The sequence below is a fragment of the Gracilinanus agilis genome, chromosome 2 (assembly GCF_016433145.1).
Source record: "Gracilinanus agilis isolate LMUSP501 chromosome 2, AgileGrace, whole genome shotgun sequence".
NCBI classification, from domain to species: Eukaryota; Metazoa; Chordata; class Mammalia; order Didelphimorphia; family Didelphidae; genus Gracilinanus; species Gracilinanus agilis.
Genome location: NC_058131.1, coordinates 264547149 through 264566970, shown reverse-complemented (window position 1 = coordinate 264566970; position 19822 = coordinate 264547149).

Sequence of the window (19822 nt, the reverse complement as noted above, 5' to 3'; positions counted from 1 at the left end):
GAAGTAAGAAAACCAGTGATTGGACACACGCAAACCACAGCAAGAACAACTCCTTGCCTTCTGAGAACAATGGTCATTTACTTTATGTAAAAAGATAGACTTGAATTTGGTTCCACATTTGACCTTGAGAACCATAGGTATCTTTTCTGTTGCTTTCAGAAAGGTGTTTATTTGCTTTATGTTTTATATTTATATCTCCACTTTGGAAAAAGTCTTCTGTCTGGTACTCAGTATAGAAGAGAGATTCTTCTCTTCTCAGATGCATTTGTATGAACAAAATCCAAACAACTTACAGAAGGACCTGAGTTGCAGAGTTTCCTAGAATGGAGACAGAGACAGACTAGGAAACGGCACCCATATATAGAATCAGAGAATGATGACCCAGTCTCCTGGGCTTTGTGCTTCCAGGCTTTGAGCCTCAGTATTTTTATCTGTTAAAATGAAGAGAGTAATCTCTCCCCTACCTATCTTAATGAGATAGTACATTATGGAATTGCTTTGTAACTATAAAGTGCTGTACAAATGAGGAGTTAAATCAGTATTATCATCATCATAATCATTGACAGATTTTTTTTGTATTTGAAAACATGAATTATGCAGCTTGTTTTTTGGTATATATTAAATTTAAATGATAGTATCAATATTTCCCTGCTTGTCTTTCTCCTTCTAAAGTGCCTTCTCCTTTTTTCCATGTGTTTTTAATGTTTCGATGATGTTCTTATCTTTTTTTTTTAACATTTTTGCATCATTAAAACTACTCACTCACCCCACCTTCACAACTCTTTTCCTGACCCTGCTCCTCCCCACCAAATGGAAGTCTTTCCTTGTAACAGCATATGGCTTCATGTTATTGTGCAATAAAAATTGCACAGCCCCAGACCTTGATCTCAAGAAACTTACAATCTAAAATAGAAATGGAAGGGGTACTCTGTGCATAATAGGAACAGGGAACCAAGAATTGATCAAACTATGCATCTACTTCAACCAGAAAACAAAGCTGAAATAATTCAGCAGCTTAAGTGGACAGAGTCCTGATTTTGGCATCAGGAAGGCTGAAGTCAATCCTAGCTTTGGACACTAGCTGTGTGGTACTTGGCAAGTTATTTCACTAGTCTCAGCCTTAGTTTACCTATCTATAAAGTGGGAATAATAAGATAACCTCTTTCATTGGGTTTTTGTGAAAGTCAGAGGAGATAAGTTAAGTGCTTTGTAAATCTTAAAATGCTATAAAAATATTTATTATTATTTCTAGTACTAAGGTTAAAGGGTAAATCTATAAAAGAGGGTTGCGATAGCTGAGAAAGTATCATGTCCAGATGACCAGAGGTGACCAGAATAATGAGGGAACTTTGTCATATACAAGTAGTTAAGGGAGTTGGGGGTGTTTAGAATAAAGAACGGTGTTTGAGTATGATAAGACTCAGAACAGATAGGGTAGTCAGCTTCCAGTAATGCCAGGTCTATCATGTGGATTAGGTTTATTATACTGAAAGGCAGAAGACTGATCTAGGAGCAAGTAGAGTAGAAACTGCAAAGAAGCAGGCTAGCAATCTAGGCAAGGAAAACTCTTTCTACTAATTAGAGCTATCCAGTAATGGAATGGCCTTCCTTAAGGAGATAGTCAGCTCTCCATCGCTGGTGGTCTCTGAGGGGAAAGAAGATAACTTTTTTAGGGTTGCTGGTGGAGAATTATTAGATAGGCAGGGTTTGGAGTATGGCACCTGAGGTTCCTTCCCACTTTATGAATTCTTTAGTAACTGTTGACTCTTTCCAGAAATAGGGTTTTAGGCACACATTGAAGCACTAGGCTATCTATACAGCACTGACAATCCACCAGTAAATATCTATTAAGCCCCTACTGTGTGCCAGTCACTGTGCTAGGTATTGGGGATATTTATACAAAGAAGGAAACAAACCCTACTCACAAAGATCTTACAAAAGGCATGGAGGGATAGTGACTAGATTTAGTTAATTCATTGATATTCAATTAAATGAAACAACAATAAGTGAAATCAACTATCCAGTTCAGACAAGATGTAATGGGTTGTAGCCTGTGTAGACTTGACCAAAAATGTAAGTCATTGGGGAGGGGCATGGGATGAGGAAGGCCAGAATATTCTGGATTAGAGAGCAAATTTGTTGTTTTCATTGTATTTATACTTAGACAAACACTTCAGATCAGAGTTTAATTTATTACCTCCTGATTGTCTAGACTCAAGAAAGTGTTGGAGGAAATGATAATAGCACAGATTAAGTTCAGAGGTGGACTGTGTATGTATTCCCCACCCCCAGCCCCACCCCAGAGAGCCAGTGGTTTAATATTTAAATATTTAATGGTTTAATATTTAAAAGCTCATTTTTGGGGATGGGGGTTACAGCTAGGGGTGACATCGGGTCTCTTAAGAGCAACAATGTGATGAGGAGAAGGGTTTGGCAAGCCTGTCTTCTCCCTGCCTGGCAGGGAGTGTGTGTGTTCCACCTGCACAGATGCAAATCCAGTTGCTTGTTCTTCAAATCTTCTCCAACAATGACCTCTAGGACTCGCATCCCATCTTCCTTTCTCTGTCCCTAATGTAATATGCATACCTAGGAATCTTTCCCTGTAGAAAGGTCCAGCTGCATCTAATATGATTATCCTGCATCAGGGCCTGAATCTGAATTCAAACGTAGGCATAATGTGGTTAAAAACAGGAATACGTGTGTGTGAAGCCATTTGCTTTCACATGAAGAGAATCATTTTTCATTTGGCTGATGCACAGAAACAGAACACGACCGATAACGTGCTGTTAATGCAAGAAGAATTGAGCTTTATTCTTCATAACTTGGAGCCCTTGTATCTCCCAGGATCACCCCCTGCCCTTCTCAGCAGCCTGCATGTGTGACAGAAAGGTAAATTAGAGAAGGATCTGACACAGGAGCTGTGTGTGTCTTGCCAGGAAAGATACATTCCATTCACATTATTATTATTTTTTTTAATAAGAATGGGATTTCAAATGAATTCATTGTGAGTAGTGACTTTTAATAGTGATTTTATAGATCTTCAAGATGTCCTTGTTCATTTTCTTTGATTATGCTTTGATTTAAAATTCTGGGCTCATTAGGTGCCATAGAAAGGAATCTTTACGTAATTTACCAGCTCCTTTATATGAAGATTTTAATAAAAGGAGTATACCTTTAAATCGAGTCACAAAGGCATGTGACACCTTTGAAGGAGAAACTTACATTCCCAAACACAATAAACAGTCTTTTATTACTATGTTAATTTGGAAAGCAGGTCATGGGAAATTAAATTGCTTAAAATAGGTCACCAATTATAACTCCGCATTCTATTAAAATCAGAGCATCTCTGAAATCTTTATTAGTTTATTTTAATTAAAGGCAAAAAATATTCAGAGTTAAATTATTGCCAGTTTTATGTTTTGCAGTGCTGTGGACACACTTCTTTTATTATGCAGTGTAAAATACTGCGGATCATGTTCAATTATGATGCCTCGATCACTCTTGGTCTCATTGCCCAGAAGTCTACAGAAATCATTTTGTAATTTAAACCCCAGCAGGAGAGACCAGAAATGAATGATTAAAAAAACAAGTTAAACCCCATTATTCATAATAAAAATAGAGAAAAAGTTTCAACTCTTTGAAAAATAGTGTTAATCTTAAACTAGGTACAGTGTATGAAATCTTTGAATTAAATTAGCAATCTAGTTTCAGATTGGAGTGTATATGATCGGGTTGACATTAATAGCTTAATAGTCTCCCACTAAGAAGAGGCTTGGTTCAGGTCCTCGATGGACAGGATCACAGAATCAGAGTTGGAAGAGATGTTGGAGGCCATCTCGTCCACAAGTGCTTGGACTAATAAAAATTCTTGACTCAAATCAAAAACTGCTTTTCAACCTTGCCAATAAATGATTATCTATTCTTTTCTTGATCATCTTTCTTTAAGGGTTTGGTAGAGAAGAAATTGTAAAGTCTTCTCAATTCAAACACACATATATAGTATAGCAGAAAGAATCCCAAAGTTGGAATCATAGGACCTGGGTTTGAATCCCAGCTCTGGTACTTACTATCTGGGTGAATATACATAAATCATTTACTCTCCTGGGATTTAATTTTTTTTTTTATCTATAAAGTGAAAGAGCTGGTCTCTGAGGACTCTTCCAACTCTATATCTATGATTCAATGAACTATCTCATACTCGAAGGGATATTTGTTGATCATTTTTAGTATGACTATCCCAGAAATCCCAAAATGACTTAGTTATCATTGGAATAAATTTGCATCTGGCTCCAACTGACATCTCCTATCAATATGGAAGGGAGGCTCTAACCCTGCAGGGATCACTTGAAGTACCAACTTTAGATACAGATATCCCCTTTCCCTACCACCATTCACCTCAGCACATTTTATCTTTGGTTTCCCAAGGCAAGTGTTGAGGATATTATAGAAATATCCATAGAAAGTTCCTTTTGGGGGAAAAGTAATTGTCCATTGAATGAAAATGGCCAAAAAATTATGGTACATGAATGTAATATTAAAGTGGTATCAGAAACAATGAAAATGATGAATACAGAGAAGCATGGGAAAACATATGAACTGATGCAAAGTGTTGTCAGAAGAACCAGAAAAATAACATACACAAAGAATACAACAATGTACGTGGAAAGAATAACAAGAAAATAATTGAAATTGAATTCTGAGGAATTAGAATGCCCAAATTTGTTCCCAAAGATAATATATGATCATACAACTCCCTTCCATTTTTGCAGAGATGGCAGACTAAGACTGTGGAACACTGCATATGATTTCAGACTTAGTTGATGTTTTAGTTATTTTTATAAACTGCTTTCCCCCCCTCTTTTGTATTCTTTGTTGTAAGGGATGGCTCTCTTAGAGGGGGAGGATAACTATATCAGGAAATGCAGGCAATATAAAAACAAAATTATCAATAAAAATTTAAATGCCACTTTCAAGTGAGTAGAAGCAAGGAGTCACTCATTGTAACCTGAGCTGGGGTCTATGAATTGCAGTGAGTTAGATGAGGCATTGTCCAATAAAGACACCCCTTAGATAATCTAACATGACCCTTTGAGCCCTGTTAATAGTGTTATTGCAAAAAAAATCATTTCATACTCGATTTTGAACAAAAAGACATTTTTCCAAATGGGCTATTTGCTGTCAGTAATACCCTATTTTTATTGCAATTTACCTATGCCATTGCAATCTCGAGTTAAAAGCACAGTAAAAGTAAGTGCTGCCTTTTTTTAAAACTTGTTCTTAGAATAAAATCACTCTTGGTAGTGACACATTTTATTACTGATCATGCAGTTAGCTTTAGATTATTAAGGAAAACTAGGCAAACATTCTTATATATATCTGTGTGCATATGTCTCTGCATATATGTGTATAGGTGTACACCCATCCAGGGGAGGAGTGACGTGAGATAAGGCTTATTCAGGAAAACTATACAAACATGCTACATATCTGCATGCATGGGTCTATGTACATACATATGTTCCCCTATTTTGGGTGGGGTTGCTGTGAGGAAAGGCAGGAGAAGAATTCAAAGCAAAAAAACTATTTTTGCAAGAAACCACTTCACTGATTTAGTCAACGAAGACCAGACAGACCAGAGATTGAGTTTTCATTCTATCATATAATGCCCATAACATTATAGCAAAGAGGTGATACAGTGGAAAGAGTGCTGAACCTGGTGCCAAGAAGACCAGAGTTAAAATCTAGCCTCAAATCCTTTCTAGCTATATGACCTTAGTCAACTCATTTAACCTCTGTTTGTCTCAGGTTCCTCATTTATAAAATGGGGATAATAATAGTACTTACCTCCCAAGATTGTCATGAGGATTAAATCAGGTAACAATTATAAAGTACTTGGCACAGTGCCTGGCACACAAGAAGTGCTATATAAATTGTTAGCTCTTATTAAGTGACTTGCCCAGGATTACACAGTCTTCTTGACTCTGAAGTCAGTTCTCTTTATCAATTATCTCATACTACTTCTCTTCTAAGATTATAAGGAATAGGAGTGGGGCTGCTATAAGTTGGCACATTAACAGTGGCAAAAAGCAACATTTGATAACAGCAAGAAGACATAATAAATACTAAAGTAGGCAGAAAAAAACCTTTAATTCTTTTCCTCTAGTAAAGTGATCTAAAGCATTTCACTAATATGTTAAGCAACACCGATAAAGAAAATTCTTATTTTACAAAATAGACACATTAGGGAGTGAATTCTTTATGAAACGATTCAGTACAAGATCCCTATTGTGCAACTAAAACTTGATTCTATTTTCCAAAATTCACTTTACAGCTATTTTCCTGGCACTGATGTATGATGTGAACCAAGGCTCTCCGACCCCCTTGTTCATGCCGTGGCTCATAGATCTGGATCTTTATGGGATCTGAAGATCTTCCAGGCCAATCCCCTCACTTCAGATATATGGAAACAGAGGTTAGATGACTTGCCCAAGATGATGGTAATGAGCCTATGTTCAAGTTTAAGGGTTAAAGTTCAGCACTCCTGTCCCAGATTGATTTGGCTTGTGTTCTTCCCAGAATTTAAAGGAGACATTTTGTGTCATGAGAAGAAAAAGAGATGAGGGGATAAATAGACAGGCTATTAATATATAGTGGGAAGTTTAAAGCTCAAAGAGGATTTAGAGATCATCTATTTTTATTGTTATTCAAGAGTTTCAGTCATGTCCAACTGTTCATGACCTCATTTGGGATTTTCTTGGCAAAGATCCTGGAGTGGCTTAGCCATTTCATTCTCCAAATCATTTTACAGATGAGGAAACTAAGGCAAACAGGATTAAGTGTCTTACCCAGGGTCATGCAGTTATAAGAGGCTGAGGCCAGATTTGAATTCTGGTCTTCCTGATTCCAGGCTCAGTACTCTATCCACTGTGCCACCTAACTGCCTCCAATCTATTTTACAGATAAGGAAACTGATGAACAAAGAGGAGAAGTTTACTTTTTTCAAAGTCACATAAGGAATGAATAGAAAAATTGCAATTTAAACCCAGAACTTTCTAGACTTAAATCTTACATTCTTTCTACTATAACAAGAGGTTTCCTTACTATGGGATTTAAAAGCATAAGAATGATAGTCTAGTTGGTCTGTTGGATAGAGGGCTGGCCCTGGGGTTTGCATCCTAAGTTTGACACATCTTGACTATATAACCTTGGGCAAAATACCTTACCCCTAGATGCATTAGGATCATCTAAGATTATATATGACAGATGAGTTTTTTAATCTGTATTAGCAGAAGGTGTTCCTGTATGGGGAGTTCCCTGTATAGATGAAATAAGAGATCTACACCCCAAGTGGTGGTGGTGGTAGAGAAGAGTAGTAACTTAATTTGTTATTAAAGTTTTTTACTGATGACTTTTTTTTACCCTACAGGCATCTTCTGATATCCCCTTTCTCCTTCAAGGAAAAAAAAGCCTCATTTGTCAAAATCAAAAAATTTGTAAAGATGGGAGTCTACCTCACTCTAACCAAACACAGAAGTCTCAAACTGCTGAATGAATCCGTGAATGAATAAATCAATTGTTTCTCTAATTAATGAAAGGAATATGATGCTCTAATTTTTATACCTTTATGAGGTGAGAACACCCCTTTGATTACAGAATTACAGAATAAAGGTTACAAAATACAGAATCAATCACAAGTATAAAAATAATAAGTGTAAAAAGTTCCCAGTTACTTCTATAGAATTGATCATTGAACCAAAAACATGAATTAGAGATAGTGGGGGGAAGAGGGAGAGAGAGCCCTTAATCAATTTGGAAGAAATAAAATATTTTATAGCAGTTGGATAAAATTGAAAGGCTGCTACACAGGTATATTGGGATTGGTTAGATAAAACTTCAACCCAGGTCAGAACCAGTATTCCAACAGCCGCCCAGGGCCACCTTGGGGGTGGAAGAGTTCCAATTAAGCCCTGGAGAAGAAATTGTTTGGGAGGGTTGGTGATGAGGTAAAAGTTTCTGTCTCTTCCTTCCTATCCCCTCTCCCCCTCAGAGGAAGACCTTGCTGGAAGTCAGGAGATATAGACATCCTCTCAGCAGTGGTAAGAGCATTCCCAGAATAGCCATGGCCTACAGCTTTCAACTGGAGCCCCCAAATGACTCCGTGCCAAAGAACAGCACACCCTTTTATTCTTCATCTCTTCAAGGCTTTAGGAAGAAGTATTTCTTTTTATTTTACAGAAAACTGATAGCCAAGGACAAACTAGACATACTGATAAAAAGCAGCTTCAGGTCAGGTCAATATCCTTGGAGTACCCAGCTTCTTATGGGAACTCCAGGAATGGAGAAAGGATTTCACTTTAGCTGGCAACTTTGAGTTATCCATTTGCTAACTGAGCACGCTTAAGTTTGTATCTCCTTCTCCTTAGATTCTGAATATACTTGTAGGGCAATGTGTCCCAGATTTTGGTGGAAATGTTGCTCTACTATGGAGCTTGCTCTACTTTTACAGTAAATATTTCTTTGAAAAATAAATCAAAATTGAATTGGTTAATTGATTTGGGGGAGATATCTATTAGTTATTTGATATGGGGGCACATAGGGTGGGGACTTGAATTTTATTATTAGAAATCAACCCCAACTCCTCACGATTACCTCAAAAACTCTGAAGAGAGAAGCTGATGGTCATCTTCTAGAGAGCTAATCTGATAGTCCAATGGGGTTTGGAAGAATGAACTCAGAGCCTGCCCCATATTGCTGAACAAAACCAACTGATACGATGACTTCTAATAGAGAACACACCATGTAGCACCAGAGTCCCCAGTGTCTCTACTGAGAGTATTATTTTTTTTGTTCAGTCATTTCAGTTGTGTCTAACTCTTTATGACCCCATTTGGGATTTTCTTAGCAAAGATACTAGGTGGTTTGCCATTTTGTTCTCCAGCTCATTATAGAGATGAGGAAACTAAAGCAAATGGGTTAAGTAATTTTCCTAGGGTCATATAGTTAGTGTCTGAAGCTGGATTTGAACATGTGTCTTCCTGACTCTAGGTCCAGTACTCTCTCTCTGCTATACCAGTTAGGATCATAAATATTTTAAAGCTGTAAGGAACTTAGGAGATCATCTAATATAACCTTTCATTTTACAGATGAGAAAACTGGGGACCAGAGTTATTTTTTTAATTGAAAATTTTTATTTAATCAATTGATTTAGAATATTTTTCCATGGTCCCATGATTCATGTTCTTTCCCTCCCCTCCTTTTCACCCCACCCCTCCATAGCCAATGAATAATTCCACTGGGTTTTACATATGTTGTTTTTAAGACCTATTTCCATATTATTAATATTTTCAATAGCACAATCATTTAGAGTCTACATTCCCAATCATGTCCCCATCAACCCATGTGATCAAGCAATTGTTTTTTCTTCTGTGTTTCTACTCCCACAGTTCTTTCTCTGAATGTGGATATCGTTCTTTCTCATAAGTCCCTCAGAGTTGTCCTGGATCATTGCATTGCTGCTAGTAGAGAAGTCTATTACATTCGATTGTGCCAGTGTATCCATCTCTGTGTACAATGTTGTTCTGGTTCTGCTCCTTTCACTCTGCATCTATTCCTGGAGGTCATTCCAGTTCACGTGGAATTCCTCCAGTTCATTATTCCTTTGAGCACAATAGTATTCCATCACCAGCAGATACCACAATTTGTTCAGCCATTCTGCAATCGAAGGTCATCCCCTCATTTTCCAATTTTTTTGCCACTACAAAGAGCTATAAATATTTTTGAACAAGTCTTTTTCCTTATTATCTCTTTGGGGTAAAACCCCAGCAGTGGTATGGCTAGATCAAAATGGGTCCCAGAGTTACGAAGCAAAGTAAAGTGCCCAAGGTCTAATAGGTAGTAAGTGAGGAAGCCAAGATTTGTACCCAGGTCCTCTGATTCCAAATCCAATGCTCATCTTCATCTTCTGCCTTCTGAAGGCATTCTTATTCATTACCTTTAATCTAGGTTCAGGTGCATCTAAATCTTATTTTAATTTATATTATTGTTGGTGTATGGCAGTTGCACAGAATATACAGAGATTCCCTTTCTGCCTCCAGCCAACAACCTGTGCAGGACTCTTCATTGGGGAAAGGAGGTTGCACTTTGAAATGATGAAGCAGTCCCTTCATTGATCACAGAGCTGGAAAAACTGATGACTCAGTAGACCTTTAAAAAGGGAGAATGACTCTGCTTCTGCTCCTTTTTCTTCCTTCCATTCCTCCCTTAGCATCATGTAATTCTGAAACTTTTAGTGCAGGTCAAAGAAGACTGCCCCTTCTCCACCTGGACCACATGGTGGCATTTCTATGTTATTTCTTGCTTGTACTTTCTTTGTTCTGGATCACTTTATACAAGTCTTCCTAGGTTTCTATGAATTTCTCCAATACCTCATTTTTCTTATTTTATTTTTTTCCTTCAATATACATTTGCCATCTCCATAAGATGATAATCCTCATTGGTATGACTACTTAAAGTTCCAAGCTCCCTTTCACACACTGACTAGCTGTGACACCCTGGGGAAGTTACCTTAATTTCTGTTTGCTTCAGTTTCCACAGCTATAATATGGGGATAATGTTAGAACCTATTTCATAGGGCATTGTTATGAGGATAAAATGAAAGAATACTTATAAAGTATTCTTTGCACAGTGTCTAGCACATAGTAGGTATTTAATGCTTATTGAATTCCAGACTGATTTTTTATCAGAATGATTAAGCTAGAAGAAAATTGTCTCAGCTGGTTTTCTTTTTAAAACAGTTTCCTTCTATCTTAGAACCTATATGGATTCTAAGGCAGAAAAGGCTGGGCAATTGTTATTAAGTGACTTGCCTAGTGTCACACAGCTAGCAAGTATCTGAGGCTAGATTTGAACCTTCCCACTCCTGGCTGGGTACTCTATCCACTGTGCTACTAAGCTGCCTCTTTACCCGGTTTTCAAAGATTTCCCACCTATATTGAGGGCATTTGTCAGGAAATGATCAGAACTGGGTAGATTTCTTATGATCTCAGAATCATAGTTTTGAGCTGGAAAGCACCCTTAGACATCTTATCATTTAGTCCCTTCATTTTATAGAGGACCAAAATGAGGCCAAGAGATGGAAAGCCACTTGCCCAAATTCACATACCTTCTTCAGCACTGGGATACTGCTCACTGGAAATTATGATGAGTAACTGCTCAAATTTTTGTTAAGATATTTGGAAATTAAAGCAATGTGAGGGGTTTCTAACTGGAAGTTTCTCCTTCAGGATTTAATTTTTCCAAAAGATGACAAAGAAGTTTCATTCTCCTTGGGGAAATAATCTTTTTTTTCTGTTAATAAACAATATCGAAATACATTCTAACTTTTATAATCTGCTTATAGTTAGGGAATGTGGTAGGAATGTTAGGGAATAGTTACAGGTTGTGAAAATCAAATGAGATCATTTTTTTAAGAGAATAGTGTAAGAAAAGGTTAAAAAAACCAACAAATATAGGACTGGGATTCAGAAGTCCAAAGCACCAGCTCCAGTTCTTCCATTTACCAGCTAGGTGGGTGATCTCAGGTAAGTCCCATCCCCTCTTAGCACCTCTGTTTCTTCATCTGTCAAACAGGAATAATCATTGCTGCTTGGCCTCTCTTGTGGGGATGTTGCGAGCACCAACTGAGAGAATAGATGTGAAAATGCTGTGAAAAGGTACAAAAACTTTACAAAATAGATGCATTATCAGGTGGTTTATTATTAGGCAGTTTGGGAAAATTGTATTTTTTAGCCTTTTATTCCAAATACATTAGTATACAAAGTCAGATGCTATGAGAGCCATAGGTGAAAAGGTCCCTCTTCAGAACAAGTTCTCATTAAATGTTTGTGATCATAAACAATTGGGAAGGGAGCTCAGCAGATTTAAAAATAGGTGGAAGGATTTACATTTACTTTCTGAGAAAGATCACAATTTCTAGGACTGAAGTCAGGAAGAATTGAGTTCAAAACCAGCCTTAGATACTTACTAGCTGTGTGACCCTGGACAAACCATTTAATCTCTGTCAACCCCAGTTTCCTCAACTATAATATGGGAATTGTAATAGTATCTACCTCAAAGGGTTGTGAAAATCAAATGAGATGTTTTTAAAAAGTACTTAGCAGAGTAGGTTCTATGTAAATGCTTATTCCCTTCCCTCTTCCTCTCTCCTGTTTCCCATTGCCATTCCCTTCCCTTCCCTTTCCCATTCTTGTTCCTTCCCCTTTCAACAAACTCAGTCCTACCATATTTCCCAGAAAGGATAATTCTAGTTCAGTGGTGAAAATTGCCCTGGAATTCACTATGTCTGGGAAGCAAGTGGATTTCCTCTCTGGTCCCTCTTTGCTGCTGATATTGTATCTGGGCACTGCCAGTTTCTCATAATGGTTTGAGGAATCATCCCCTTCTCAAAGGAGAAGCAGTCACCTTCAAGGTCAGTGGGAACTGACATTCCTTACTTAGGTGTCTTGGAAGGGGAATCTGTGCTGCTTTTCCTTATTCCATCAAATGATGATTGTTAGGGACTGAACGGGGCAGCACCATTTTTGGTGGTAGTGGGAGTGATGAGTGATGGAGTAGGGCAGGGTGTGGTATTTTCTATTTTGAGAATAACATGTTAAGCTTGAATTAAACTGTGGATTTTAAATCCCAAGATTATGGGAATGGATATATATGTAAAATCAAATATATGTGTACATACATATATATAGTAATTTTTAATGTATATAAACACACACACACCACACACAGATAAATTATCCGGGGCTCAGCTAATTCTTGACACTGGGAGCAGTATTCCTGACATCATGAATTCTAGTTACAGGGAAAACAGATTACACCATTTTTGCAGGGGTGAAATATGTATTTGCAGGGAAAGCAATCTGATTTTTCTCCCCTTGCTACATAAGAGCGTGTGAGCACGTAGCAGAGGGGGAAAGATTGGATATTCAAATCTTTTGCCTCAGCAGCACAAATGTCTCGGTTCGGTCTGGCGGAAAATATTGTGATAGGAAATTCAGGCTGCAAATGTAACCCTGTAGAGCTGTCTGTCAATTCATTTGCAAAAGAAAAAAATGTAGATTCTTCCCCCCACCCGCCCCCCCCATCCTTTGCATCCTGAGGTTTTTCCAGCCAGTTTTGCACAGTGAGAAATCAGACATAACTAAACCCCAGAGATGAATGTGTAAAGCGCTAAAATGCAAACAAATCAAGAGAATATCAGTTTGTTTATTTGGGGGAGAAAGATGAGGAGGAAAAGAAACCAGAACCTCGAAACTATGAATATATTTTGTAGTAAGAGAAATTTGGAGGGGGATACATCTGAAGTGGGCCATAGAAGAGATGAAATCTGCCCCAGCCAGCATTTTCCTCCAAATCATCTTAACTTTCTGCCCTGCCCTGTTGCCAGCCTCTCTGACTCTCTGTCTGTCTGTCTGTCTGACTCTCTGTCTGTCTCTGTCTCTCTGTCTGTCTCCGTCTGTCTGTCTGTCTGTCTGTCTGTCTGTCTGTCTGTCTGTCTGTCTCTCTCTCTCTCTCTCTCTCTCTCTCTCTCTCTCTCTCTCTCTGTTTCTCTTTCATTGACTGGAATGTTTAAGCATCCATATACCAGAATGCATTTTTTCAGCAACCACTTCAGCCCATAATCTGGACCCTGTGTGCCCCATGGCAAGTCATTGGAGATGGCTCTTAAAAGGAAAAGACATCAAAGAAATCCCATGAAGCACCACCATTGCCACCATCACTCCATACCCTTCCCCCCAGCCCCTGCACCTTTCATGAATTCTAGGAATCCCACGTCAAAAAGAGTGGTTGGCAAGCCTCAGGGCCTTCATGCAAATGTGGCCCCTTAGCTCCCCCTACACCAAGCCATCTCTGCATGGGAGAGTTCCCGCTGAGAAGCTTCATCTACAAATCCAGCAGTGAGAGCCTTTAAAACACCCATTCCTTTTTCATTGCTCTTCCATTGTTGCTATTTAACTTTCACATGCATGCAACTCCAACTCTACTGTACTGCAGCGGGTTCCATTTGGCCTGTGATTTCAGGTGTGCCATGATTTACAAGCATCTCTGAGACAAAATGTCAGAGCACAGGGCAAAGGTAGCTAAAAGGATTTTGTAAAGACATAGCTTCTCCTGAGCATTTTCCTGGGGCTGGGAAAGGGATGAGAGGAAAGCAAAAATAGCTTCCTTCTATGCAGGAATCTTTAATGACACCCAGAAACTCAAGTCTCCTCCCTCTGCTTCCCCTACCCCCCTCCTCTTCTTCTCTCATCTGTCTCCTCCTCTCCCTAACCTCTATATCAGCCTAAAAAATTGTTTTCATCTTCTTTTTACAAAAATATTCTCTACCCAGAATAGAGCCTGGTTTTCTTTTCTAACCACGTGAACTTAAGTTTATTTTTATTTGCATCTTGTTTACTTAATGGCTCAATTTAAAGGGGAATTTCTAAGTGAACGAGCAACTTAAAGTTTCTTCCCAAATGTGAGAATCGGAAAACATGGATATTTCTGCTTAGGGAATGACCTTCCTCTTCAATCTATCACCAGGCAGGCCATTTCTGAAGCAAGCAGGACATGTCCAATCAAGTCTCTTGGCTAAATTCATTTTTCTCTTTAATGTCGAATTGGAAAGAAAAATGGAAGTCTTGAGCAGATGGAGCAAGAGACACCCAGTACTGAACTCCATCCCCAGACCCCTCTAGTGATTCTAAACTCTCTTCCTAAGGGAACTTGGTAATCTGGAAAAAAGAATATGAGTGTGTGTGTGTCTTAAATCTCACTCTTTGGTTCTGTCTCTAGAATGCCAAAACACACAGATGAAAAGAAGACTGTAGACCAATTCCAAATTTCTGGATGTTGGGTTGTCTCGGAAGGATCCTGGTTACTGAATATTTCACTTTTGATCCAGTCGGTTTGAAGCAAGCATCACTTAAAATGCAATTTGTGACCTATATTGAACTGGCAAAGGTCTTGCTAACATGCTATGTGTAACAATGCTTATGTTACATGAATGTTTCTCAGCAGACTGTGGAAATCCTTTCGATGCTCTGTCATTGGATAGAGTTAAGAAGAAGAAGAAGGGGATATCTGAGGGTGTTGCTTTGGTGTCATCCCCCAAGACTTCATTCGGGAGTTAGGGAACAGATACAGATGGAGCTCAGCATTTGTTCCTGCCATTATTGCCTTCCTCCTCACTGAATATCCCATGAAGAGTCCAGGCTACTTCTTGGTCTTTTTCCAGTTTTGACTAGATCAATCCATTGTGTGATGTAGTAGAAAGAGCCCAGGACTGGGAAGCAAGAAAACCTGGTTTCTAGGTCCAACTCTACCACTAATTCACTACATGGCCTTGGTCAAGTTTCCTCCTTTCTTTGGGTTTCAGTTTCCTTCTCCTGACCAAAGAAGATCATAATGCTTACCCAATCTACATTATAGTTGTGCTGTGCAAATCAAATAAGATAGCCTTCAGAAAAGGACTCTAAAGAGTAGATGGCACTGTAGAGATGCCAGCTACTCCTAGTGTTATTATTAACAGCTACGAGTGAAAGGGAGAGAATGCAAATTTAGGGGTTGGAGGAAAGAGCTTTCAGTTCTCACACAGAGGTTGTAACCCAAATGCTGTGGCTTAAGTTTAGATTCTAAGGCAAGTGTATTTAATAACCCAGAAAGTTCTGTGTTTTGAACCCTTAGTCTATGCTGGCAACCATTGAAGAAATAAGCCATTCATAGCAGATAGATGAGAGTAGCTTCTAACCCATAAGATTTTTTCTCTAAACTCTGAATTTGGCCATGTATTTTGCTTTCACAAAATCGTCTAAAATAAAATTTAGCATTTTAGCACTAAAGGCCAAACAAACCTGATTCATATGCTCCTTCCTTTAGGAATCCCACTCTGATTAAACCCACTGTAACCTAATCTCACATTTTATCTCTTGTCTTTTTGGCATTGCTGAGTTCAGAAGGTACTATTTCCATTTTTATTTGTTTATATCTTTAAAAAAATCTCTTTCTGTCCATTCTCTCTTCAGTCAGACTGCAAGTTTTGCTAGAGTAGAAACAGAGTTTACTCTTCCTTTAATCTGTCCCTTCCAGGTACCTGGAATGGACCTGGGCCCCATGCTGTGGTCTAACAAATTCAGAAATAGCAAAAACCCGCTCTGAGCTAAAAGAAACGTCATCTATGAGGAGCAGTGCCATCTTTTGTCATTGTTGTTTTTCTCAGCCTCTCAAGAATTTTGCCTGACCCCAACATTAGCCAAAGGGGCAGAAAAAGGATTTGGAACTGTATGGAAACTACATATCCAATGTTCAGACTGTTTCATTTAGTCAGTTTAGTCAATGGAGAGATTATTATTATTGTTGTTGTTGTTGTTATTTTATTAAATTGAGTGAATCAAATACTTATTCGCTTATCTTGGAGATACTCTTTGCTCCTATTGAACAGAGAGACACTTTTTAAGTATGAAACGTTTTGGGGAAGATGATGGACACAGTGGCTCATTGGGAAGATTTAGGCTAAGTGGAGCCAGGTGGCATCAGTGAGAAAACGTCCCCTCTAAGAGGAAAGCAGAGATTTTAAAAAAGAAGAAGCTGAAGTAGAGGAGGAAAGGAGGGAAGGGCATTCAGAGCAGGGGGAGTGGCCTGCCTACATCTCGCTTGGAGGAATGAAGGCTGGGACCAGGTAAAGGAAACCTTACCTCTAAGACCAGTCATGAAAGCTTTGAGTAGTTAGTTGGTTTCCTACGGTCTCCAGTATGGGTCGTCCCTATGTGTGGTGCATTAGCTAAGTTAATTACAACAGCACAGAGACTCACTGCAAATTGTTCCCAGTTAAAACTGAGAATTCACTGGAACAAGGAGTGCTAATTATATTCCACTTGTTACTGCTGCGTCTTGTTAATATTCCAGCAGCTGCTTCAGCAAGATAATGATGGTTCCAGCAGAAATTACTGAACAAATAGATTTTTAAATCAGTAACAACATATTTACCAGAATGTTTTTTTTCCTTCATACACAAAGTTAAGCCCTGCCAGAGTCGAGCATTCATATTCACTGAAAAGTAGAGATAAAAAAAAATCAACACTGCCATTATTGTGATAATTTAACACACTTAAAGAAATGAATCCAGGGAATCTGACTGATGCAGTAAGTCTCCCATCTCCAGAATGAGCGTGTAGATACAATCCTCTGCTCAGATTTGGTTCTTTATAAGCTGAACTGTTTCTCCCCCATCTTTATGGTCTATTTTGGATTAATTGTGTTGTATTGTAAAAGATGACATCTAGACATACAGTCTGCTGATACGGGATTGTTTTAATGCTGCATGCTTGAAATTCTATTACCATTTCCCTTTGTCAAGGCTATTGCAATTGGTTGCTGTCTTGCTGTGCAAACAGATTTAAAAATTGCTGTTATGACAATGAAGCTTTTTCGTACCTTCTAATGTTAGATAAAATGATGCAGGAATAACAGTTACCAAAACAACAGGACTCTCAGATTAGGGACTGGATAAACCCCTTTCAGTGACGTGCATGGAGACGGGTTTGGTCGTGAAAGCCATTGGAACAAAGGAATGCAAGCTGTCATTTTAATTTCCTGTAATTATTTCAGTTGCTTCCCATGGAAATGATGAAATCTTTATTCCTCTAGGTTTCAAATACCATATTTTCTCACCTAATGTCCTCCGAAGTCTCTAAAAATGAAAATTTGTTTTTAAAACAACTAGTGGAGGAACTGGTGCTCTGGATTCAATCATTTCCTTTTCTTCTAGTGGGGTTATGTGTATAGATAAAGCCCAGGACAGAAGATGGGAAAAGTCAAGGTTTAGACAAAAAATGTCTCCCGTATTTGTAGCATCTCTGATCTTAATCTGGAATATGGGCCTTAAAATTGAAGAAATTATACAATTTTAAAAATATAATAATAAATGGCTTACTATTTAAACAAAATTTTAGTGACCAATGTCTGTTTTTGTAAACACACTTTCGTACAAAGACACTTACATACCTAGCTACTACTAATTAGTAGAAAGATCTTAAGCAAATTTGGTTCATCTCTCTGGGCCTTGGGTTTCCTCTTCTGTAAAATGAGTTAGTTGAACCAGATGATCTCTTGCCCAGCTCATCTCTAACACTTAGATATGAGCATGGTACAGTGGAATGAGCATAAACTATGGGCCCTGAGGACTTGGGTTTCAGATTTTCCCTCTAATATTATATTATCTGGCTAACCTTAGACAAGTCCTTTAACATTCCTATACCACTTTATTTTTAAAATGAGGGGATTGGATTTGATGATCTTTGAAGTCCCTTCCAGCTGTAAACATATGAATCCAATAAGGAAACCATTATTTATTGTTTACTAATTAGATAGAATTGACATTAGCCAGATACATCTTGGACTCCAGCTATGACATAATAATAAAACCGATTTAAGGTTTACAAAGAAGATTCCTTACACCAACACTAAGAGGTAGAGAGTATAATATTCATTGGACCAAAGATTTAGAGCTGGAAAATATTTTATAGATTTTCTAGTCCAACTTTCTCATTTTATGGATGAGGAAACTTGGATCTGGAGAGTTAAAGTGACTTCTTTATAGTTAGTCAGGTAATAAGTATCAGAGATGGGATTCCAATCCAGCACTCCTGACTCCAAGTATAATATTCTGACCACTGGGCTATGCTGCCCCATAAAATATTGTATCATATGTAATATATCTCTGACAAAAATATTTCTGTTTATTTGTATACAATTTTACCTCTTAAGACAAATCTGTAAACATGTGGAAATCCCAATGAACTAAGCTATTATATTTTAGCAAAAATGAAATGATGACAACAATCAGAGTTTAAATGTAAAATTTTCTTCAGGTTAAGGATTTTACATGTTTTTCTTTTCAATTTATGTTTCATGGTTATTATCTACCAGAATTATGTATCTACCAGAATTTCCACTCTATCAAAATCTTACCATCTCCATAAACCTCCAACTTCTAGGTATGCTGGGAGGTATTCTTCTCTTAGTATGTTTTATATTTCCCATGATCAAACTAGTTGAGCTCCAGAAGCAAAAAGTGTCCCTGGGATGGTATTTTTTATGTATTTATGTAACTTCCTTGAGTTCCTTAACACAATAAGCACAGGTTCTCCAGCATGATATAGCCAAAGAACATGGTGGTGGAAATCAAGCAGCCTGGATTTTTAGCCCTGGTGCTTCCAACTAGCTGTGTGTCTAGTTTTATGTTACCAAATATCTCTCAACCCTAGTTTCTTCAATTGTAAAATTGAGACATGCCTGCCTAACCAATCTCAGAGGGGCATTATAATGCTATAGAGGAAAAGGATGTGCTTTCCAAAATTAAAAATACTTACTAGGGAAAGGTAAGATCTGTGGGTTTCTCTTTCACCTAAGATGGACATTATGGGAATGGTATTGATATCCTGCAATGGTTTGTGCCTAAAAGTGACTAGTGTGTACTTCGACTGATTATTTTAATTTTAATTCACACTTTTTGGACACCCCATATCAGGCCATGTAACAGACTTGAAACATCTTTTCCCCATAGGATTGAACTGTTAAACTATGCCACTATATAAGAAAGTGTTTAATTTTTGTAATTTAAAATTAAATAGTGTGAAATGCTTTCTGATGGGGTATCTATGAAAAATATCTTTTCATTATGTTATCAGAAATGTTTTAAAAATATTCATCACCATAATCATCAGAGATCAAAGATTCTTGAGAACTTTGAACAATCATTTTGTCCCATCCTATTGATGGTAGACAGGAA